At 33.5% G+C, this 26,570-nt stretch overlaps 2 long non-coding RNA genes across 4 annotated transcripts; both read left to right on the top strand.

Annotated features, from left to right (window-relative positions):
- The first annotated feature begins 678 nt into the window (after window positions 1-678).
- LOC127732884 (uncharacterized) lies at window positions 679-8,789 on the top strand. Of its 3 annotated transcripts, none has more exons than XR_007996479.1 (3): window positions 679-1,187; window positions 3,827-4,020; window positions 8,394-8,789. It is a non-coding gene; the product is annotated as an uncharacterized LOC127732884 (long non-coding RNA). The 3 variants fall into 3 exon arrangements; XR_007996480.1 differs by lacking the exon at window positions 679-1,187 and adding an exon at window positions 2,254-2,701; XR_007996478.1 differs by lacking the exon at window positions 679-1,187 and having other exon boundaries at window positions 3,012-4,020.
- Window positions 8,790-20,176: 11,387 nt separating this feature from the next.
- LOC127732838 (uncharacterized) lies at window positions 20,177-26,570 on the top strand. Its single transcript, XR_007996450.1, has 2 exons — window positions 20,177-20,272; window positions 25,026-26,570. It is a non-coding gene; the product is annotated as an uncharacterized LOC127732838 (long non-coding RNA).

The following is a 26,570-nucleotide window of genomic DNA, read 5'->3' as shown; positions in this document are numbered from 1 at the left end:
TCAAAACCCCGTTTAAATAGGGTTTGTCTACTTTCGTCTATTGCCGAACATTCTATAATCAAGGATTTTTACAAATCCTTGCTATAATATAATGAATTGCGTCGCCAATATCACCACAATTACATAAAGTACAAATACAATCTTCTCCTAAATATTTGGCATCTAACAATTACAATAGGAAATTTTGAGTCGAAACTGAAGTACCAAATCTACAAAAAGAATCACTATTTTTTGTAGTAGTAGGCGTTGAAAACTAAACTGTTTATAATCTTTTTTTTCTCCTAAATTAATTGAAACTCCTGAAATAATTTAACATTATCTATAGACAGCTTACATATGCAAATCTTTTTAGAAGTATGTGAGTGTATAGTAATAATTTGTTCATTAACCCCCCTTTTTCCTTCTATAAAATTACATTGTAATCGATTTTATTTCCAAATTTTTGTTTGCTAGGATTGACACTTAGAACGTACAACAAAAAGTAACAAGTAAAAAGTCACGATTCAGTTTTGGGATATTTTTTTCTTTGAATAAACTTAATTTTAAAAACGTTTCAGTATTTTTCTGAAACATTTTTAAAAGGAAACGGACTTGTAAACAAAATTTATTTTTGAATATTAATATGAACAATGATTGTTAAGAAAACAATCTGCAAAAGTGGTTTGGTAATTTACTGAAGTCATGCTGTCAAAAATGTCTCCTTTTTATAAGTTATTGATAAAAAAAACTATTTGAAGGCGAATTAATCATTTCCTCAACTAAATACATTTATCTATAAATAAAGTCAATTCGTCAAGAACTTTCTCTCATATATTTAAACAATTGTAAAATAATTAATCTAAACCTTTGTCCTGCGACTTTCTGTCCGTTTACCAATACTTATTCCTTGTTAAGTTTTTTCATATCCATTTACGAATACTTATAACGTGATAATTAATTTTTCCGGATGCTTTTTATCCTATTTTCATATCAAACAACCATGTTACCCGTAGAACAGAGTTAAGTACAAATTTAGGAATTTAGTACTTAAAATTTTCAACAACACAATTTTACACTTTCATTTACCTGGATTTTTTTCTACGCTTCGAAGCCGCCACCCTGTATCAAACTTATCCAACACCTCGCATGGCGTATTCACGATGTGGAGGGATTGACAATATACAATCAAAGTTAGCAATATACAGCAAGTAAGTAATTGGGTGTTGAATGCCAGTAGATCTGAATTTGTAAATTTTTAAATTGAATTTAACCTGTTTAGAACGTGTATTGTTGAATTGTTCAATAAAATTACACACATAATCTGGGCTGATATGCATAAAACCACTTTAAGTTCAAGGTATCAATAAAACTGGGTCTGCATGAAAAAATGACTTATCACATAATACCAGAACCTATGTTTAGCCGATAAGAAAATATAGCTGTAGGCCTAGTTGAAAATCTTTACAAATTATTTATTCTTTTAATTTCTGTTTGACTGTCTGGGTGCTTCTTATGTGTTTTAAATGTTATAGTCAAGTTTTATATACTGTTGTACGTCATTTGGTCGTTTTTAAGTTTTTGCCATGGCGTTTGTCAGTATGTCTTCGACTTATAAGTTTTATCAAGGATTTGTATAGTGAGATTGGTTTTATATAATCTGCATCTCTTGTGCTGTATTTTAAAATGTATTACAATTGCTGCATCTTTACACATTCATCAATACACCAAAAAATATGAATAAAGCTTTCGTATATATATAAATAAGGAGATGTGGTACGATTGGTAATGAAACAACTATCCGCCAGTTCAATTCAAAAACCTGATATAAGCAAATGTGACTTACTTACTTACTTTAGTCAGAGAGATCTTGAATCTGAATTCAAGGATACGAAGTGGGAAGGGTTTAGAGGTGGATTAAGGTGAGGGCATGGGGGGCCGCCCCTTTTTTGGAAAAAAATTGGTTGATTATTTAGAGAATCAATGAAGCGGGCCCCCTCTTTATGCATGACAGTAAGTGCCTCCTTATGACATTTTTTGGATCCGCAACTGGTGAGGACTTCATGAAAAAATATTTAGTAAGTTTTTGTTTTGTGATAAATAATGTATTTAGACAGAAATAGGATAAAATAAACTACCGAAAGCTTAAGTATGGATGGGGGTTAACAGAATAGAGAATAACGGGCAAACAATAAAGATTAAAGAATAATGAAATGCTAAAATATTAGGAAAGAGAGTAATGAGCAAAAAGTGTAAGTTTAGAGAAATATAGCAAAAAAAAAAATAAAGAACACAGAAAAAGAAGACCCCCCCCCCAAGATCCTGACTTCAACTTTGACGCTGCCGGGATATTTTTTAGACAAAGTGCACGTATTAGTAGTCAGCCGAAACCACTAAGCGTTTTGCATCCATACGGTTTTTTTTCGGGATACTGACTGCATAGTAAACTATCAATGTACTAGTTAATGTTCTCGAGGGATGACCCTATTACAGAGACATATATACACATATGTGTAAATATGTCTCTTCCCTATTACGTGTCAGTAACCTCCTCGACACGGTTCATTTTTACGGCGGCTCAGTTTTGTCTTAAGAATAAACATAATTGATAAGTTTCTTTCCCCTGCATTTCTCGATCGCACTTGTAAATAGCACATTGGTCTCAAGACATTGGTTACAACACTTGCCGTCAGTACTCAAAATTGGAAAAATATTAAATAAGAAGGTATAGAAAATTAAATTAATGCACACACACTATTATCAACCACAGACATGATGTTTTTCTCAATTTGCCTAAATCGTTATTCCGCAATACAACGAGGGTGAAAACCCACCACTTTGAACACAGTCACAGGCACCGACATGCTGTGAACTTGTAAGTTTCCCAAATGAGTAACTATCCATTACTTTTCTAGTGTAAAGTTTTATTTAATACACATTTGATTTGAAATGGCATATCAGAGAGATATATAAACATATATCATAGGCTGATCCGCGGGGGGGGGGGGGGCTTTCTTGGGAAAAATTTGGTTGATTATATAGGGATCACTGATGCATGACTGGAGCCGGCCCTCCCTTATGAAAAGTTCTGGATCTGCCACTGTATATTCATAAAATAAACCAACAAATTATCCAAAAGATGAATAATACTTAATACTTACGACTAAGATTGATTATAAGTATACTTGAGTCAGTTTTACAAAAAAAAAACTTACAATTTATCGTAAGTATACTGTATTGTACATGACTTAATTACTATCAATATTATTTGTAAGTTTTTTTGTGAAACTGACTGCTGAATTGTTTTTCCATGCTTATGGTACATCTAAGTCGTATGCTTTTTTTAAAACCACCTCCAGGGTATAATGTCTGCTCGCCCATAGAATCTGTTTGTAGATATAGGAAGATGTGGTATGAGTGCCAATGAGACAACTCTCCATCCATGTCACACAATTTATAAAAGTAAACCATTATAGGTCAAGGTATGGTCTTCAACACAGAGCCTAGTTTTTATCAAAAATGAAATATATTGATATTAATAGTATACAGGTTAAATAATTTATTCATACATTTTTAATTGACTGACTAGAATTATCATGATTATTGAGGAATTTGAACCATTCCTATTTTTAAAAAGGGACAAAAATAAAATTTATATATAATAACAGGGTGATACAAATGAGAAAAACTCAAGAAATTGTTTTCAATTAAGATAAATACATGGTTTTCAGTTGATTTTTAAAGCAGAGGCAGATTTAGTTTAAAGTTGGAAAAAATTGTTTGTACCAACAAAAATAAATACAGAAAGTTAATCCAGAATTATGTGTTTATCATTTTTTTTTATGTTTAGGTTGCCAGCAAGATGAAAAGAACAATGCAGTTCAAAAGTCAAAATGTGGATAAGCTGCGGTACAAGGTCCTACTTTTGCAGATTTTCATATTTTGCATGAATGAATTTGAAGTTTATATCCTGGAGGGCAGAGAAAGAAAAGAAACACTTCAGTTTTCCTGCTTCTGAAGGATAAATGTAAAACATCTTGTTTGGTAAGTTTTATGCTCTGTTATGATAGTGTTTGTGCATCCATCTGTCTTTCTCTTAATTGTATTCACTTTAAGTTTTTGGTTACAGTTCACCATGAACTTCAGTTAGTAACTTGTGGTTTTACATGTATATACTCAAAATTTAGTACTTTAAAATGTTCATGTATTTTTGTCGAGCCTGCAACTTTTGTCGCAGAAAGCTCGACATAGGGATAGTGATCCGGTGGCGGCTACGGCAGTGGCGTAAGCAGTGGGCACTAGCTAACTTCCTAAAAGCTTTATATTTTAGAAGGTGGAAGACCTGGATGCTTCATACTTTGTATATAGATGCCTCATGATACGAATTCTGTCTGAAACATGTCCATTGTCCTTGACCTCATTTTCATGGTTCAGTGACTACTTGAAAAAAAAGTTCAGATTTTTTGTAATGTTAATTTCTCCCATATTATGAGTAATAGGATAACTATATTTGGTATGTGCGTACCTTGCAAGGTCCTCATGCTCTTCAGAGAGTTTTCACTTGACCTAGACCTCATTTCATGGATCAGTGAACAAGAACTTAGTCTTAGATGCATGATTTTTTTTATTAGTTGTTAGTGGCTTTGTACTAGCTGTCAGTAACTGCGAGTACTCTCAGATCTGTACTTAGTGTCTTTTTGTTGTTTGGATGTACAAGTACCCGGCCACGTCCACTTGTATTTGTAGTATTTGTATTTTTATCCATCTGATGAGTTAAGCCTCTTTCAACTGATTTTTTTTGCGGTCGTATATTGGTATGATGTTGGCGTCGTCGTCGGTGTCGTCGTCGTCCGAAGACACATTGGTTTTCGCACTTTAACTTTAGTTTAAGTGAATGGATCTCTATGAAATTTTACCATAAGGTTCAATACCACAAAAGAAAGGTTGGGATTGATTTTGGGGGTTATGGTACCAACAGTTAAGGAATTAGGGGCCAAAAAGGGGCCAAAAATAAGCATTTTTGTAACTTCCAGACATAACTTGTGTGTTAGTGTATGGATCTCTGACATTGTACCACAAGGTTCCATATCACAAAGGGAATGCTGGGATTGATGTTGGGGGGTAATTGCCTCAAAATATTAGGAATTAGGGGCCAAAAAAGGGGCAAAAAACAAGCATTTTTCTAGTTTCATGACAATAACTTGTGTGTAAGTGTATGGATCTTTCTGAATTTGTACTACAAGGTTCCATATCACAAAGAGAAAGCTGGAATTGAGTTTGGAGGTAATTGCCCAAAACGTTTAGGAAAAAGGGGCCAAAAATAAGCATTTTTCTAGTTTCCAGACAATAACTTGTGTTCAAGTGTATGGATCTCTCTGAAATTGTACTGCAAGGTACCATACCACTAAGGGAAGGCTGGGATTGATTTTGGGGGTAATTGCCTCAAAATTTTAGGAATTAGGGGCCAAAAAGGGACAAAAAACAAGCATTTTTCTAGTTTCAGGACAATAACTTGTGTGTAAGTGTATGGATCTTTATGAAATTGTACTACAAGGTTCCATATCACAAAGGGAAAGCCGGGTTTGAGTTTGGGGGTAATTGCCCTAAACGTTTAGGAATTTGGGGCCAAAAAGGGACCAAAAAAACAAGCATTTTTCTAGTTTCCAGACAATAACTTGTGTTCAAGTGTATGAATCTCTCTGAAATTGAACTGCAAGGTACCATACCACAAAGGGAAGGCTGTTATTGAGTTTTGGGGTGATGAATCATAAGGGGGTTCAAAAAATTTGGGGGGGGAGGATTTTTTTTCCTTTTTTTTTCTTTAAAATTTTCCATTTTAAATTGGTTATTTCTGATTTATATATAAAAGCAAATCATTATGATATGGTTTGAATAGGTAAATTAAAATTTTTTAAGTTCCTAGACCACATTCATTCTGTGTCAGAAACCTATGCTGTGTCAAATATTTAATCACAATCCAAATTCAGAGCTGTATCAAGCTTGAATGTTGTGTCCATACTTGCCCCAACTGTTCAAGGTTCGACCTCTGCGGTCGTATCAAGCTGCGCCCCAGCGGAGCATTTTATTATTGTTCGTTCTTATGTTGTACTGTTACACCACTGTCCCAGGTTAGGGGGAGGGTTTGGATCCCGCTAACATGTTTAACCCTGCCACATTCTGTATGTATGTGCCTGTCCCAAGTCAGGAGCCTGTAATTCAGTGGTTGTCGTTTGTTTATGTGTTACATATTTGTTTTTCGTTCATTTTTTGTACATAAATTAGGCCGTTAGTTTTTCGTTTGAATTGTTTTACATTGTCATTTCGGGGCCTTTTATAGATGACTGTGCGGTATGGGCATCGCTCATTGTTGAAGGCCGTACGGTGACCTATAGTTGTTAATTTCTGTGTCATTTGGTCTCTTGTGTAGAGTTGTTGTCTCATTGGCAATCATACCACATCTTCTTTTTTATATTTAAGGTTAAGTTTTGGTGGTCAAGTCCATATCTCAGATACTATAAGCAATAGGTCTAGTATATTCGGTGTATGGAAGGACTGTAAGGTGTACATGACCAACTGGCAGGTGTCATCTGACCTTGACCTCATTTGCATGGTTCAGTAGTTATAGTTAAGTTTTTGTGTTTTGGTCTGTTTTTCTTATACTGTATGCAATAGGTCTACTATATTTGGTGTATGGAATGATTGTAAGGTGTACATGTCTAGCTGGCAGGTGTCATCTGACCATGACCTCATTTTCATGGTTCAGTAGTCAAAGTTAAATTTTTGAGTTTTGGTCTTTTTTTCTAACACTAAATGCAATAGGTCAACTATATTTGGTGTATGGAAACATTTTATGATGTTCATGTCAGTCCGGCAGGTTTAATTTGACCTTGACCTTATTTTCACGGTTCATTGCTCAGTGTTAAGTTTTTGTGTTTTGGTCTGTTTTTCTTAATCTATAAGCAATAGGTCAACTATATGTGTTGTATGGAAGGATTGTAAGCTGTACATGTCTGCCTGGCATGGTTCATCTGATGTTCACCTCATTTCCATGGTTCATTGGTCAATGTTTAGTTTTCTTGGTTAAGTCTGCTTCTTAGAAACTATAAGCAATACCGGTAGGTCAACTGTATTTAGTAATTTGAATGATTGTAAGGTTTACATATATTTCTTGTCAGGTTTATATGTTCTTGAATTCATTTTCTTGGATCATGTTGAGTTTATGTGACAGTTGTAGTAAAGCTTTATATTTAGGACTATCAACATGATATCAATGATGAGTAAAGAAGGTGCAACATTTCAGTGTGTGCACTCTTGTGTATACATTAAACACCACATTTACTGTTTTTACCCTGATTTTATGGATCACTGAACATAGTTATGTCATAATGTGAAATTATAGTACATTCTTAGGTTAAAGTTTTAGGTTAAGGTACATAGCTTACCATGAAGTTGAATTTCATACACATGTTCATTATGTGGTGAATTTTTAAATTCAGTGCCAAACTAAGATTTTGAGCCTGATTACATGATTGACTAGACATTGACACATGCTAGTGTTTGTCAGGCATTGTGTCCTGTACTAGGAATTTGTCCTGTACTAAGAACTTTAATAGTACTCGCTGATTATGGAGTTTTTGTGAAAGTTTAATATTAGTGAGATTTTTGCATGACATCCTGTCAACTGCTTGTTGATCATGTTTATACATGTCTTAAAATTAATATCTGACACATTGGTGTTTTGTGAACTTGGAAATAAGTTATTTGATAGAATAATAATGTTTTGAGATTATCAAAATAAAAAATATCCCATTTTTACTACATTGTGTATTAATGATTAAGTATATAAAAAAGAAGATTTAGGATATATGTATAACCATATACAAAAATGAGACAGCAACCGAACAACACAAAAATAAGAAAAAAAAACCAATATAATTTTTTGTATCAATGTTATAATTTCCAACATCTCCAAAGAGTTCAATGTATTTTCTAATTGAAATAAAACACAAGTGGAACTCTTTCAGAACTTCAGAAGCTTAAAGAAGTGCTGTTTCTATTGTTGGCTTTCTGTATAATATATTGCAAATTCTTGTGAAAAATGGAATTTTATTGTAATTGCCTAAAGTTTTAACATTGATCTATATATATATATATAACTGGGGAAAATACCCAAATGTTATAAAGAAGAATACATAAATTGATTGTTATATAATATTAGAATAGGAAGATGTGGTATGTTGCTAATTTGACAACTCTCCATCAGAGACCAAAGGATGTAAGAGGTTAGCAACTGATGACACTGGACAACCTTCAACAATCAGTTTTTTGTTGAAAATCATATGTTCTTGCTACATGTGTCGTGTATGTATACAATTTTTTATTATCCATAACTTCGGATTTTATTGGTTCTTTTTCAGAAGGATTGGAATTCATCACTGAGAATAGAAGGAGAAAACACAGAAACAAGACCAAAATAAATTCAAAGACAAAAGTCAGATCAGTTATTATTTTCATCACTCAGCCAATGAATTGCAGTTCTATTAAATATCTAAAGATATTAAAACCACAATAATGACAATGTTCTGTGCTGAATGGCAAAAAAGTGGACTATACATTACGATCACACAATGCTGGATGACAAGAAACTATTAATTTTTTGGGTGGAGGGATATCCTGAAAAAAAATAGATTTATGTAAAAAGCTACTAGTATGTTAAGCATATTAATAGAGTTTTCATTGATTTCAAATGGGAAAAAATTGTGTTTCAAAAAAGTGTTCTAGAATTCATAAATAAACATATATTGATACTTACATTATCTGCTTTGTTGTTTAAAAGTTTAGTTTTGAACAGTTATAGAACAATATAATTGCATTAACATTTCCAAGGAACAAAAAAGATATTCAACTAAAAAGATTCATCTTAAAGCAATTTACTACCAAACAGAATTCATTGTAACATACACATTTATTTACTGTATATTTATAATTTGAATCATAGGATTTTATTTTGTCCCATGGGATATTAAAAATCCCATGGGATAATTATAGTCCCATGGGATTTTTTTTGTCCCATGGGACAACAAATATCCCATGGGACTACAATTATCCCATGGGACCCAAAAAAATCCCATGGGATAATGGTCAATCCCATGGGATTTGCCTTATCCCATGGGATATTGAAAATCCCATGTTTTTCTAAATCAAATTACAAAATATATATAATAAAAACAGCAGAAAAGCAATGAAATTATTGAATCCCATGTAATTCCGCACATTTTGGTTATTTACACGACACTGTAGGTCTAAGGAGAGGCGGCGGCGGATTTGCAAATGAGTGTTTTGCAAATTAAAAGTGTCCAGTGTTTTTGGTGTATCGATATTTCAAGAGACAGTCAGTTTCCAATCATTGCTAGTTCCTAGTTGTAGGTCCTTGCTAGCCGACTTCTTCATGTAGTCTTAAAGGACAAAGGAAACAATTTGATATATTGATGATGTTCTTTTCTATTAATACTCTGTAAAATTAACAATACCGAAGACAAGAAACTTGCACATTTTACTGTGCTTATGGAAAACTTGAATATAGGACCTATATGACAAACGCAATGACTTCAGTATACCTATTGTCAGCTTACCATTCTTAGAATTTAAATATCTTATAGTTGGTATTAGGTATGAAAATTATGGCGATTTGACTCACTGAGGTATATTGTCTTTTAAATTAATTTAAAACAATAACAAATAGGAATGAGGTTGTATTGCTACAAAAATCACTTTTATAATAATTTATTGGATATAATGTTGTGCTGTCTAGATATTATATACATTTATTACTCTACTATGATTTAATTTCCGTCAATAAGATGGGCTTTGATAATTTCACTTTTTGTTAAACTACATATGGTGCTAAAAATTGGTTCTATACGTTAGCGCTAAAACGTCTAATTTTCTATTTTAAATTACAAAACAGTATCCGAAACATATATGCAAGAAACTATGCAAAGAACTATAACTCTATGAAAACTCACTGACCATGCCAGTCTACATTATAACATCCTAGCCCTATAAAATAAGACTTCGTCGGTCCATATCGTATGCATTCAACGTGTTTTTATCGGATATCTTATTTTTGCTATCAATGCTTTTGGAGTGAAACAGTTTGAAACCTCAACTGTATGCTGTTCAATTAAATCTCAAATTTTCATTTTTAACTTGTCCTTTTGTAATTTAGCGAAAATAAAATGAAGTTCTTAAATTGTTTTGTTGCATTGTTTTACAGACAGAAGGAAGCAGGAATAATAGGATCAATGCAATATAGTTCATGTCTAGTTTGCGTTTAAAAAAAGCTGTTTTTGCAATAGCCTGTCCGTTGAATGCTGATATAGATTTTAAGAAAAACGATTTTTACAATGAAAGCTGGTGCGTATGTGATTTTTGTTTTGTTTTGCTTATGAATATAACGCCTATTATATTAACATATCGTCCTGTTTTGTCGCCAAACACGTTCTGGACCTCTGTCAACTAGACCCTCTAACTTGGCTTATGATTATCGCGACTCCTTGAAATTTAATTGACGGAATTATGAGAAACTTGCAATGATTCTTCTTTCGATGGAAAACGAAATTGTGCACCTGCTTACTTGACTTTTAATCTTATTTATTTGGGGGAGGGGTTTTACATACCAAACAAACAAAAGAATTGATTTATCCATTTATAACAGTACTATATTTTTTTTTGGAGAGGGTAGTCTACACATGTGTCCCATGGAAAACTTGGACAAAAAATGACCTACGGATCTCTAATTTGATAAAGTAGTCATAACTAAATAATATTTATCTTCCTAGTGTTATATATACTTTAAATTAGCAATTTTTAATCTATTCACACAAACCACATACTGGTAGTAATTTGCAATTGTTTTCGATACCAAACATCGAAGAATATATCAAACCTCTTTTTTTTTATTGCAATAAAATAAATAGAAAGTCATCGCATCAACTCAGTGTCCGTGAATCGTTTTATATCTATAGGATGATTTCAAGGAATCAAAGCGGCATATTTATTAGTGCTAATTTCCTAATGCTTGTAGATTAAGACTTTGGTTGCATTGCTTGCTTTGTTTTAAAAACGTTTGCTCAATCATTGTAATTAAGATTGACATCTGCAAACAATATAGATTGGGCAGAGTTAAACCTGACTAACATTGTCTTGTAATATTAACATGTACGTTTGGGTTTTCCCTACCTCCAGGATAACATCCAATCAAATTTAAGTATAATGTATACAGGTTTAACTCCGCCAAGTTGATATTGTTTGCAGATGATAATCTCAATTACAATGCTTGAGCAAATTATAATACAAACAAAGCAAGTAAGCCAACCGAAGTCTTAATGTACAAGCATTATGGAACTAGCTCTAATCAACTGTTTCAATATATGGCATATACAATGCCGTATTATATGTCTTTGATTTAACACACCCATTGAAAAGCTGCCTTTTTAATTTCGTTTGAATCTTTAGGGTTACCTGGCAATGTTTTTATAAGATTAATAAAAGAAATAAATTGATGTGGCATGAATGCCAATAAGACAATTATCCACTGTGGATGTAAGCCCTCGTGGCCGTAATTTATTTTGTTTTTTGTTTCTACTTTGATGAAGGTTAAAAATATTCCGCCAATATATTCCTCTTGAAACGATGATGGTTACTCAATTAGGTAAAATTAAAAGTAATTCCCTCCTATGTAATTTTAATTTACACTTAATTTAACCTTTTTTTCTATTCGCATCTTTCCGGGACGTGCTGGACGTAGAAGTAATAGCTGCTTCAATAGACTGCGCTCTTTTTAAATTTAGTCAAAATGGCTCAGTTTGAAAATCCTAAAAACGATCTATCCATCGACGGTCACTTTTTTTCGCTTTAAGTCTTATCTCTAATGTGAACACAGCTTGTGTTTTAGAACACTTCACATACATGCACTACAAAAGTCAAAAAGTCTGAAAAGAACACTTTTTTTTCTGAATTTGCCTGAATTTTTACTCGACATTCTTAATTTGTCTGAATAATTTTTAAAAATTCTTGACATAGTATGAATTTGTCTAATAAGGTTCTTGATTTTTCTTGACAAGTGTCTTGACAGTATGAACATTGTCTTAAAATTTCTCGACACTTCCTGTATCATCTGATAAGAGTCTGGATTAGTCTCGACCAATTCTTGACTGTCTTAAATTTGTCTCGATCTGTCTTGACATATTCTTGACATTCTAAATAATGTCTGAATATGTCTCGACACATTCTTGACAGTCTTAAATATGTCTTGACACTATCTCAACAGTATAAATTTCGCCTGAAATGTGAACAGACTTATTCTGCACTGTTTATGACATTCTATTGCTGTTATACACTCCTTTTTATTATGGCTAAACTAAACTTTGAAGAATCAAGGATTTATTTGGTATAGTAAGATACCCTTTTGGTGCAAATAAGTTGGAATACCCTGAATAATCCCCCATGTAGTTTAATTTTGATTTATTTTTATTAAACATTTTTAAAGTAATTGTTTTCACTTGGAATATAAGTCGAAGGTATTGACAAACAGCATTTAGATTTTTGCCGTTCGCAAAACTGCCAGTAAAATTTGCTTTACTAAAATAGGTGTCTTGTATCTCTTTTGGACCCCACAATTCATCTTTTGGGTTTGTGTGGCTAAAAAAAGAGGGGGGGGGGGGAGGGGCTTTCGTTTAGGTCAAAGAATTTGTTCCCATCTTGATTCAAAAACCTTATTCATTTTTTAGAACAACCCAAAAACATTTTTTATTCAAATTTGAGTGTTGAATTTTATAATTTTTTATCAAAAATAAATATTTGTGATAACTCCTTCCTGAAAAGAAAAAAATTTTTAGATCTATATTATGCATGTCTGTTTGAGAAAGATTTTATAAGACCGATGATTTCTATAGAAATCATTGATGGGACCCATTATAAATACATTTTTTTTATTATTCCTGGAGTAGATAATAATTTTCTTTTAATCTTTGGGAATTATTCAATTTGTTTTTATGTTAAAATAATTAACTTCATAATTTTGATGAAGAAAATCCATTTCAATTAAATTTTTTTTCATCAAAATGATGATTTTCATTTTCATCTATCAACAAACTTTTTAAATTGTAGTGGCATGATTACAGATAAAGCAATAACTTCTATTTGACAGTTGCGTGTACTCTGGGGTGTGGAATACCTTAATTTTATGGGGAACATCCTGTCCATGTGTAATACTTAATATATTCCAACAGATGACATTACACAAATTTTTCTTCTGTTAAATGAATGATTTGTATATCATCATAATTTGCTATTTATATAAACCACATTTTGGTATAATAATTATTTACCATATCAACATTGAATATTATGAATGTAGAATGAAATATGTCTACAGTATGATTGGTTTGAATCATTTAATTTATAAGATTTAGGAATCAAAATTTGTAATTATTTAAAAACCCACATTGAAATTGTTTTATATCAACACACCCACATTTGAATTATGTTATACTTTAGATTTCATAGCCATATTTGCATTTGTAAAAATATTTATATACCCAAATTTTCAATTATTTTACATGCCCAACTTTTATTTTTGTTGTAAAGAAGTGTAACTTGAAACAACAGTATATCATATAAAGAGAAATAAAGATTCAAGTTATATCATGAATATTGGTCATGATTTGTAAAACTCAGAACTGTCAAGTAAATTTAAGACACGATTCAAAATGTTCAGAATATGTCAAGCCATACTGAGAAAAAATAAGAATGTCGGAAATATGTCGAGAAATTTCAAGACAGTATTCAAATGTCAAGAATTTGTCAAGAAATTTTAAGACCATATTCAGAATGTCAAGAACATGTCGAGTAAATTTCATACAAATTTAATATAAATGAGAATTTGTCAAGAAAAATTAAGACACAAGTCATACTTTTGGAGAATGTCGAGTAAAAGTTCATGCAAATTAAGACAAAATCTGGTCTTATCAGACTTTTAGACTTTTGTAGTGATGTATGCATCTATAATTAATCAACTACTGATGTAGGATATCAATCAGTCTCGATAACAACTGATCTCTATAGTGACTGTAAAAGGCTACTGAATATTCATTAGAGCAATGAATTACCTATTACGCAGGTGACCATATAACCCGAATAATTCAGTTCCTCCCCGTAATCGATCTCTCCTACTTACTAAGGTAACACTCCACAGTTAGGTGTGTAGTTTTGCATTTTGGCCCCTGTGGATTTTTCAAATATGAGAGCTAGTGTGCATAAAATTCATTTTTGGATAGCTGAAGATTAATATAGCCTTCATAGTGGGTTTATAGGAACATCTAGATTGTGTAATGCATTTATTATGGGCTGTTTTCTGTATGACAGTCCGTATTTTCATATCCATACCAGACATCGGTCTTGCAATTATTGCATTGTTTTTTTCTAACTTTTTGTAGCAAAAACTTTGTGATTAAATTTTACGAACAAATGAGAAGAAAGACACCCAATTTTTATTTGATTATTTGGTAGATTAATGTCAATAGTTTCAGAAAAGGTATCACTCATAGGCATTGCAGTTCTAGTTTAAAACTAATTTTTTGGGAATATGTGACATTTTCATGCCCCTTTTTGCAATATTTTATGATAAATAAATGCAGAATGTTGCCATGGATACACAAAAAAGGAATTATTTTTCACCATTTTAACTTTTGAAAATCAAATCTATGGAAGATACTGATTACATATATATGCACATGTATGACACAAACAGTTGGCCTAATGTATTAGAAAGCCATGAATAGAAGATGATTAAACATTTTGTTGCTCAATTTTAATTTTATTTTCTAACTGTGGAGTGCTACCTTATGGCACATCTGAAAATACAGAAATGCACTTTTTAAGATAAATTTTACCACAAATCTATTGACTGATAGATTCTTATTTTGTTTCTAAAGGGAAAAAATCTGCTAGGATGGCAATACATGTTAATTTTATTGTTTACTGTCCTTATCAACCAAATATAAACATGTTGACACTAAGATATGGTTCGGTCTTAAATTTGTACTCCATTAGCTTCTCCCTTGTAACCAAAGATTGCACTTTATATGATAGCCTCAAAATATATCGCTTTATATTTTTGCATGCGAATAAGTTAAATAAACATTTTTAGTAGGATTTGATGTTATAATTTGGCATGAATTAAATCTAAAGTTGCCACTACTGTTAGAAATTTATACCCTATTTGAGAGTTTCTTAACTAAGGTTTGGCATGCTATTTACATCAAAATTGACCTATAAGTGCTTTCAAATATCTAAATATTGTACATTTTTTCCTCTATAGCGGTAATTTTATGATTTTAAACAGAAAAATGGGAAAAGTTTTAGAAATTTAAACAAAAAATGAGACAGATTTGATATTTTACACTTTGATCAAGAATTTTTTTTTTAAATCACTTTTTGTCGCATTTCAATGTCAACTGCTTACATTTATAACATCTTTATTACTGAACCAATTTTAAAAAATAAGGTACCATTTTAATCGTTACAGCTAGCAAAAGCCAGAAAAATGTATTAAAAGTTGAAGTTGAAGTCATGAAATTTGAGCGTACGAACCTGAATGTAGAAGAATTGATAATTTCGTTTTGGAGAACTTCCGTGTAGTATATGAGTCATACCACCACTACATTATTGGCTGCCTTGTCTGCCGGTACGAACTCAAACCGCTTTGCGAGTTCTTGGAGTTTATTTTTTATTTTAGAAATGGGAATATCATGGACCCTATTATTAATTTCAGAATTGTTTTCAAAATGAGATATACGAATATTAACAGTATTCATAAATTTATTCAAATAACTGTCTAGAGATTTTTTATCAGATTTTTCACGTTTATACCACTTTTTACAGTAGGCAGACAGAGCGTATTTGTATTTGATGCCTTTAAATCGTTCTTCACATATTTGAACTCCTTATCCTACTTTATCCGTGATATACTGGAAACTTCTAGTCTGGAAAATTCTACAACTTGCCTGTTGTGTCTCACAGATAACGCCACTCCACGACAGTTACTAGTATACAGCTACAACCTGCCTGTTGAGCCCTGCAAGAACGCGTCATCCCTTGACGTACAGTAAATTGACAACAACTTGTCTACACATATCCTGACCAGGAAATACAACGGAGCATCGTTTGTAGATGTTACCTTGACACTACGCAAAATAGCTTGTGTTTTGGCAGCAAACCAACAACGTTGAGCCATCATGGATCCCAGTCACACGGAACAGCAAGATGAGGTTCAACCCCCTGAGGGAGATGTTCCTGAAGAATTAGTGGAAAATCCGTCTAATACTACACATTTATATGAAAATCCCGAGACTAAGAGAGTACGTGACCTTACGTAAAAGGGTAAAGGAGCTTTCACAGAAAAACGTGACAAGTTCTGTCAGGAACTAGATGCCCTCTGGTCCGATGTAGAATCACAGTTATTGGAAGTCACCACGCCTCCTAACAAGCTTCAGCAACTCTTGACAGCCCAGGATATACTTGTAAAAGCCTGTACGAATTATCGTAGGCTCACAGATGAGTACCTGGACTTTCTAAAAAGGACCAGAACATTGGACAGTCAAAAAGAATAGACGCAAGTAATATCACATTGGATATTCGTCTGTCCAAAGTAGACCTGGCTCTAGAAATATTGCACGAACATCGTCTCGACCTGACAAAGGCTAAATCTACTAAAACAAAGACCTCAAAGAGTAAGAAAACCTCACATAGCGGTAGTCTAACGTGTCTGACATGTCAAGTCTAGCACGGAGGAAGCGTGCCAAAGCAGAGGCCGCTAAATCAAAAATAGCCTTTGTCGAACAACATGCCCTTATCCTACAATAGGAGGCAATGTTAGAGGAACAAGCCCTGTTCAGACAAGCTGAAATGGAGCAGGGAGCCGCAAGTAAGAAGGCTGAAATGGAACAGGAAGCCACACGTGAGAAGCACGAAGAGAAGCTTCAGCCGCAGAAGCCGAGGCTCGTATCCTAGAATATGACGACAGCCAAGCGTTAGACGATCTTCCTGAAGAAACGGAAGACCGCTCCAACGTGTGCAAGATTTCGTAAACAATCATCCTGTACCAACTACAGTACAGGAAGTAACAAAAGATAAAACAAATTCCTGTTAAGATTGAGCTAAGTCATGAAGCACCAGCGTTCGTGCCATCCGTGGCACTGAACTTGACGTCACAGACATCTGCTGTCTTCCCAACCGATACTTAGTCACCAGAATTTACTTTTATCCCAGATCTGGGAATAGTAACTGGCATACAAAAACTAGGCTTTTCAGATGAGATCCTTGCTAAACACCAAAAACAGGGTGTTGCAGAAGAGATCCCTGTTGCACACCAGCAACAAATCAACCCTATGTCGGAGATAACCAGATTTTCCGACGCAAGGACCTGCTGTTCTCCCGGGTAACAAACTTTAATGACAGGGCAGAATCCTTCCATACATGGAAAGACAGCTTTAAAAACGTCATAGACGAAGTACAAGTTTCGGACTAAGAACAGATAGACTTACTTATTAAATGGCTTGGACCAGAGTCTGCCAAACATGCCATAAGTATAAGGGCATCAACTGCCAATAACCCAACAAGAGGATACAGAGACTATGGGAGAAAATGGACGACCGATATGGTGCTCCAGAAGTGTTGGAGGCGTCTCTCGTCAACAACTTGTCAACTTCCCAACACTGACGAATAAGGACAACTCACTCCTTTACGATTTGTCAGATATTATCTCCGAAATAGAGTATCACAAAGAAAATCCGAAGCTGGAATGTTTGCTAGCATATTTTGACTCTTCGTCCGGGATAAATCCTATTGTGGAAAAATTGCCATACGGACTTCAAGAAAAGTGGATAACAAGGGCTTCAAGATACAAGTCTAAATATGAAGTTGCCTTTCCACCTTTCACAGAATTCTCTGCCTTCATAAGGGAAATTAGAAAAATAAAGAACGATTCTAAGGCTATCTTTGGATCAAAAGTCACACCAAATACAAAAGGCGCTATGCCAAGGTTCACACCATAGACGTACTCTAAAGTCAACGCCTATAAGACGGATGTTGAACAGCAACCTGAAGACAGCGGTCAACAACAAGATCTGTGTATCCTACACAATACAAATCATCCCTTGAATGAATGTCGAGCATTCCGAGCCAAATCAATCGAGGAACGCAAAGAACTGTTAAAACAGAACAATGTGTGCTACAAGTGATGTGAGTCAACCACACACAGAAGTCGGGACTGCAACGCAAGTATCAGTTGTTATGAATGTGGAAGTCAACGACATACCACCGCACTTCACATCACTAGACCACAGCAACCTGCAAGTTCTCAGTCTAGCTCGCCCAGACAAGCCTACGGCGGGGAGCCAACACAAGCCTACGACGGGGAGCCAACAGAATCGGCTGAAATCAAGTTAACTTCTGTGAGTTCAACCTGCACAGAGATCCACAAGGATCCTAAGAGTGAGAAAACTTGTGCCAAGATGGTACCTGTGGATGTGTACCACAAGGACAGGACAGACAAAATTATCCGGATGTATCGATCATTGACGACCAAAGCATCCGGTCTCTCTCCTCGCCTGAATTCTTCAGTTTGTTCAACGTTCAGGAAAAACCTGAAAACTACTCTCTTACAAAATGCTCCGGCAGAGTAGCTACTTCCGGGAAAAAAGGACAAGATTTCGTCTTAAAATCTGTACATGGTGACGTACAATTTGATCTGCTACATTAATTGAATGTAATAATATTCCCAATACTCGAGACGAAATTCCTACTCCTGAAGTCGCAATGCATCATCCTCATCTAAATGAACTCAGAGGAAGAATTCCACCAATAGAGGAACATTCTTCTCTTAATTGGAAGAGACCTTGTAGAGGCACACCACGTCCTTTAACAACGCCTAGGACCATCCAGAACTCCATTTGCCCAAAAGTTGAAACTTGGTTGGGTCATAATTGGAAATACATACATTGACAAGCAAACTGTTCCGCTTGAAGTCAACACGAATATAACTAACATTTGAATCACGGAACCAGAACAACGTCTTGCCTCAAGACCGGAAATAGCCTTCACGGACGAAAATCCAATTGTTGTTCAGGATAACGACCAACACTTTAAATCGAATGTCAAGGTTGCAAAAAAGCATTCCATACAATTTCTTCAGTGTACTGGATCTAGTACCAAGTCTGGTAGAATCATGAATTTCTCTAAGGGGACAGCACTCGTGTCACTTAAAGCAAAATATGTGACTTCTATAGAAAAATCTATGGAGAAAGAAATTTTTATTCCGAAATCAACATGACATGTAGTTCATGGAGAGGAAATCAGTCGCATTCACAAACTTATTCCAAAAGAAGGACCGAATGCAAATCTCAATCTGCCTTTGTACAATCAACGTCTACTCCGAGTAGGAAGCAGTATCGCCAAGTCTGACTTGAATATTAGTGATAAGGAACCGGTGGTCTTATCTGGACATCATCACAAAGTAGCACCCTTTGTTGGACATTACTTCGACAAAATCAAACATCGAGGTCGCCGAAACGCTTAATTTCGTCTGATCCTCACATAGATGTGACATTTTGACAAGTCGGGCGAGGACCAAGTACTAACTCTCGTCATACTTATCGGAGGACCATCTTCGACCGTCATCGCCGTCTAAAAACGTTGGAGAAAACAGTTCCTATTATCGATACAGCAGTAATGGAACATTCTACAGAACACACCAATCTCACCCGAGACATCCTTCTTTTAAAGGACAAGAAACTGTACCAAACCCAGTTTCGCGTGGAATAAACTTTATTGTGAAAAGTCGTAAGTTGAGACTTGATATTTCTCAAACGACCAATAGTGGACATTTCACCTGTACATATTCAATTTATGTTAGGATTTATTTATTTATCTTATATTCATATATATGCGATTAATTTATGAAATAGTGATATCAGATAGACATCAGACGGGAAGTATTCTGTTACGCCGTTCCTCAATTTATATTGTTCGTTTAATTATATTCTTAATCTGTGTATGTGTTCCAGTCTAGGAGGATTATTCATCTTTAACCTTAAAAAAACTTTAAAACATCTTATCATCGCTACCTTTCCCTTTCTGACACGTATCTCGAATTGAACATTGCAAGGTCATCCCAGAACTGGAGAACATTTAAGGACAAACGTCATCTAGGACACAATTCGTGGCTAACCACAGAGTGAGTTACATTTATAACTTTGTATTTGATGCCTTCAAATCGTTCTTCACATATTTGAACTCTTTATCCTACTTTATCCGTGATATACTGGAAACTTTACCGTTAATAATTGCAGCTTATTTCGTGTTCTACGGACTGTGCTATTATCTACATTTGACATTCATACATTATAACATTGATTCAACACATTGTAAAATTGTATTTCATTTTGTATTTTCAGCTTTTTACCATATGTCAGATTGGTTCATAATTAAAGTATCAGCACCTGGTAGTCTTTTCTGCTTGAGCCCAATCGTCGGTTATACCTAATGGTCAGGCCATTACACTCTTTTCGTCTCCGTTACTTCGCATACAACGATAAATATGTGTGTGCACCTTCTTCCTGGATCAATCAAGTGGTGATGTGTATTTTCGGGAATTTCATAACCCCACAAAGGGCGAGACAGCTTAGTTTAATAATTTAAACGACCAAAACCTTCATCCAAATATTTTTTAGTGTTTACTTACTGATTTAACAACTATTTTGAAACCTGGGTATTTAAACAACAAAGAGATCAGCAATCGATCCGCACAATTTACATTTGATAGAAAATATTATGTCATGTATTTGTGTCGATGTATTTACAATTCAAGGTGAACAATCACGATTGTCCGTTCTTCCTTAGATAAAAGTTACAAATATAAAACTTGATATTGAACATAATTTTCTTGGTCATAGATAACATTGTTTGACTTATCTATCAAGGAAAATCCGATAGTAAAAATATCTTTAGAAATTCCCTGCAAGAATTGAAAATAGTATAAAAACATTGAGGTAATATAAGAAGGATATTTACCAAAAATGATGTACTGAAATTTACAGTTTTTACAAGCACGTGTCTTTTCATTGCACACCGAATAGATACAGGTAAGACTTATTCTATAATTATTTACAAGAGTTTGTTTTAAACATTTTTAATCTACACATTTCAACTCTTCTACTACCTTTTATTTTATACGGTATTTAACAGTGTCTGTAGTCTTGCGGCAATCTTCAAATCCTTGTCAATTAAGATTGGAGTTGGGTGCAACCGTACGAGCAGGGTTCGAACTCACAACCTCAGTGTTGACTGGCTAGTGATTACAGTAGTAACTACTCTGACCACTCGGCCATCGAGGTTCCCAACTTCTACTTAAAAATATACATTGTGTTTGTTTGTACATATGTGATTTAACATGCAAACGCTCCCGGAGTCTTTTTGTGGTTAAGTTGACATTTATACTAATTTACAGATATAAAGAATAGTCTTTCTGTCAACTTAAATTTTCTGTTTCGGAATACAAAAACGTAATCTAAATTTATTAGGATTGTCAGTTTTTCTATCGAAGGTCGATGGTTTTCTCCATGCATTCCGGCTTTCTCCACCAATAAAAACTGGCCTCCAGGAAAAAGCCCAAAAGCAGTGCTAAAACGTGGCGTTTAAACACAAAAAATTAAAATCAATTAAAGTAGAAGATACAAAATATTGAAGGTTTATTAATATTTGCAAGTTGGTATGTCTTTCCATAATTGATGATAACTTAAACGTTCATCCACAATTTATAATTGCAATGTGTCTGAGATGTAGAAATGTTTTGTCTTTATTTGTTTTGAGCATTCTAAAGTGAGAATAGCATGAATAGATTAAAAAAATAATTTTCATTTATTTTATTGTTTGTGGTAAAATAATATCAGCGAGGCAAACATCAACATTTTGTGGGTTCATCGGTTTTTGTCTCGCTTGACGGAGTCAAAAAGCAGGACATAGGTATGCTGGTTCCGGCGTCGGCGACGACCGCCGCCGTCAACAATGTATTAGTTTGTAATTAGGTCTAGTTGGTAGGTCAATCATATTTGGTATGTAGTTGCATTAGCATTGGCACATCTCATTTTAATGGCGATTATTTGGCCCTGTCCCCTCAGTCATGGTCTATGGACTTTGAAACATTTGCTTATTTAACATGTATTAGTATGTGATTAGTTCAGTTTATGGGGAACCACTAGTGGTAGGTCAATGATATTTAATATGCAGTTGCATAAACATTGGCATATCTCATTTTCATGGGGATTGTTTGGCTCCGCCCCCTTCATCATGGTCTATTTTGCTTAGTTAACATGTATTAGTTTGTGATTAGGTCAGTTCAAGGGATACCATAAATAGTAGGCTAAAGTTAATTGGTATTCAGTTGTATAAGCTTTAGCACATCTCATTTCCATGCAGAATATTTGGCCTTGCCCCTCAGTCATGGTCTATTGATTTTGAAACTTTTGCTTAGTTTACATATATGTATTAGTTTGTGATTCGATCATTTTAAGATGAACTGCTAATGTTAAGTAAATGATATTTAAATTCTAATTCGTAAACTCAAACGAACATACAATATTTATCAAATAACCACAAACTCTTACATGGGAGACGCCACTTGCAGAGACAAGCGCACATTGTATTATAAATATGAGTATAATATTGTGAAAAGTTCATATAAATACACAGGTATTAAGCAGCTTGTACATGTACTGGTTTCCCCTTACTAGTTCTACAAATCTGAAAATAAATAATATAATTAATAATATTATTTATTTGGCAAAATGCTACTGTACACTTTGACTGCAATGGCTCGAATGACTTTAAACTACCTGAGTTCACTCGTGCATGAACTCAATATCCCAATCGAACCGACCTTACTATAATTAACCAAACACTAGTCAACTATAAACAAACAACATTTTTACATGTTCGATTTTTGTACAACTTTGATAAATACATTTGGTATGCAAATTTATTGACATTTGTAAGTATCGTTTCCATGGAGATTATATAGCTCCACCCCTCTTCAAGGTTCATTGACTTTGAAACTATTACATAGTTTACAAGTTATTGTTTGTGTTTAGGTTTGTTCAAAACAATAAGTCAATGATATTTGGTATTGATGTTTTAGCATTGGCACATCTCATTTACATGGAGATTGATTACCTATGTACCTCAGGCATGGTTCATCGACTTTGAATATTTGCCACTTACGTCACATGTAAAAGTATTGCTGTTTAAATTTCAACATTTGCATAATCAAAATTAAAAAAAAGCGAGACATATCTCTGTGATAACAGTTTATTATTCGTTGACTATGATTGTTTCTGCTTAATGCATTCAAAGTTAAATGCATCATTGTGATGTATATCTAAAAATGTTATACCATCAAAAGAAATGAAGGACATTATGGAAGGGTAACCCATTCGTACATTCCACCTGTATTTCACCGTTCATATTAATTACGTTTAATCAAAAACCATATTTTTATCGGTTATTGTGTATTTACATCATTTTCAGTTTTTTTAACCTGCATTGTAACTCTCTTGGTACATATCTGTTTGATGAACACATGGCAATAATACTGTACCCATATATATACTGGTATAACAAATGCCATAGACAAAACCTGTTGCCTGAAATTATGTGTTTTGATTTCCTTGAAAACAAAAAGATCCTGTTGACAAATACATGCATGTTTTTTTTTTTAATATTTAAATTAATGAATTAGGGGCATTAGCACGAGATATGAAAAAATGGCATATTATTTCGTTAGGTTCAATCAAGAATAAAAGTGAAATAAAGAATAATTATTCGTTTTTAGCATCCAATTTGGTTCTATTTTGTCAAAATAAGCAAAGATGTACACACACAATTCTGATACATACTATCGAACACAAGCTTTGTTAACCTTTTATTTCAAATTTATTGCAATTTGGCTACAGGTTTCATATGATAATTTGAGTCAAATCGCTGAACATGAATTTGACAGCTAGTGCCCGTTTAACCTTAAGAATGAGTTTGTTGATTATGAATTGTCACTCTAAAGAAAACGAAGTAGAAACCACTTTGTACAAGTATAAAGCAGTATTTATCATAAAATATTATATACAGCCTCAATTATTTACTGTTTCCCTTTTCAAATTAAGGGCAAACATCTTTTACTTCCCAAAATTTTGTCAGTGATTAATGTTTTATACGAACTTTTTGACATTATATTCAGGCATTTAAAAACTGGTTATATGGGAAGATGTTTGCTTATTGTAGAATGTCATACAGGTACCTTTTATAATTGCGTATATTCCATTCCATAAATTTGGGTCGATATTTGTTCCAAAATTATGTTTGGAAAATATATTATGCAAATGGTCCTGACCAGTTTTATTCGTTGAAACCATGCGACAAACAATCAACTGCAAATGTATTCTTATACTACATGTATATGTAATGTAAATTATATGTTTGTTAATAAGAAGGTACTCTAAAGCAATATAGATACAGTAATCATGAATATGAACATGGCTATATCTGTAAAATTCCGTACATTTTTTTATCATTTCTTTATCTTAATATTTACATATTGAACCGGAATAGTAAAACAGGAACTAAAAGACAGAAAATGTTAATAGATTTGTTTAATATACACTTCCAGCTTATGAAAAAGGGCAGACGATACTATGGGTACATTTAAAACTAATAAGTCGGAAGAAACGGACAAAACTATGTCTGTTTGTTTTGTTCACACATCGTTGTCAATGTAATGGAATTTTATGCGACTGTCAAACAAGTGAGAGGTTTAGCTAGCTAAAAAACGAGGTTTAATATACCATTTTCCAAAATATCTGTACCAAGTCAAAAAAGTGAGCAAATTAAAAGAACAAAACTCATAAAATCTAACTAAAAGATATCTTTTTTTTTCTTTTTAGGATGCATAATATGCCTTGGAGCAGAAGGCATTGCTATTTGCAAATGAGCCGTAAGGTGGAAAGCCGACTCGATCTGGAAACAACCTTTTGCAGATCCACTATGACTACTGCTGGTTCACTGTTGAACACGCAACTAGAAACATTTGATTGGAGAACACCGTTTTGTTATAAAATATAAAAAAATCTAAACAATATTCATTTACTTACATTTAAATTACACAAACCTATGCTTTATAATGAATACACGGAAAACAAAAACAATACGTTACGGTAAATAAACTGCAATTCCGGTTATTCGTGAAAACATTTCACCTATCATCTACATTTCTGCCTCATAATGGATTCATTGGATTTAAAGACATATACTGCAATTTCTAGTCGGTGTAAGTGTTTTAAAATTGATCTTTGAAAAATAACGTTCTCTATAATTTACATAGTTGGATAAGCAAAACTTTTTTTTTTCGGATTCAAATTTCCATTTTTCACAAGTGTCTTTTACAGAAATGTAAGGGCGATGCTTGGACTTTGTGTGTCATGTATGTGTGTGTTGATTATAGTTTAACAGTTTGAATTGTCAAAAGATAACGTGAGGTGGTACAATAGTATGTCAGTGTTTCATATAAGTTAGTTAATGTGTTAACTATGTATTCGCTTCTTATGTCAATGTTGTTTATAGTCATAGTATATATTTGCAGCACGGATATATTAACTTATCATGCTTATGGTGGCATAAAACTTTGCTTTCTTTACAAATTTCTCCGTAATCTGCCTATTTATAGATTGAATACGATATTGGTTAAAACATGTAAAATGCTGACGGGTATTACACATATATTCTAATGAATATCAAATTCTGTAAGTCTTATATAAATGTATTCTATAGAAAAGAATGTTATCAGTTCTGATTGGTTTCAAAACGTAGCATTTATCTTATAAACTTGGTTATCAGATAAAATCGATAAAAATGCCAATAACGAAGAGTACTTAGATTGTATAAAATAATCATTATAAACGAAAGTGTATTAGTGTACAGTTACTAACATTTATCATTCTTATGGTCGGCGAACTAATATTTCTTTTTTCCTGCACCAATTAACGGTGCGAGTCTGTCTTTTTTTATCCAAATAATTGCAACATCACCAAAAAGCTGCAGTTTTCACAACTCAGACTAGCTCAAATAAAATGAAATAATTTGAAGGCATCAACCAGAACTGACCATATTTGCACTTTATTATGTATATTTATATAGCGGCAACATGAGTCAGTAATCACTTTATGTCAGGATCGATTGTGTTATACAAATGACAGCAATATTTGAACACAATGATTACAAAATGTTGTTCGCATCAATTTAAAGTGCCAGCATGTCTTCATTATATACAACATATTCAAAATATAAACGCTCCACACAAAATCGTTAGTTTTGATATATCAGGCTGACTTGTGTAACAAATATTATGACTGCATCAACCAAAACTGACCATATTTGCAATTTGTTATGTAAATTTTTAAAGCCGCATAATAAATCAGTGTGTTTTTTTTTTA

The sequence above is a fragment of the Mytilus californianus genome, unplaced genomic scaffold (assembly GCF_021869535.1).
Source record: "Mytilus californianus isolate M0D057914Y unplaced genomic scaffold, xbMytCali1.0.p SCAF_29, whole genome shotgun sequence".
Taxonomy (NCBI): Eukaryota; Metazoa; Mollusca; class Bivalvia; order Mytilida; family Mytilidae; genus Mytilus; species Mytilus californianus.
This window is presented reverse-complemented; position numbering and strand designations above follow the sequence as displayed.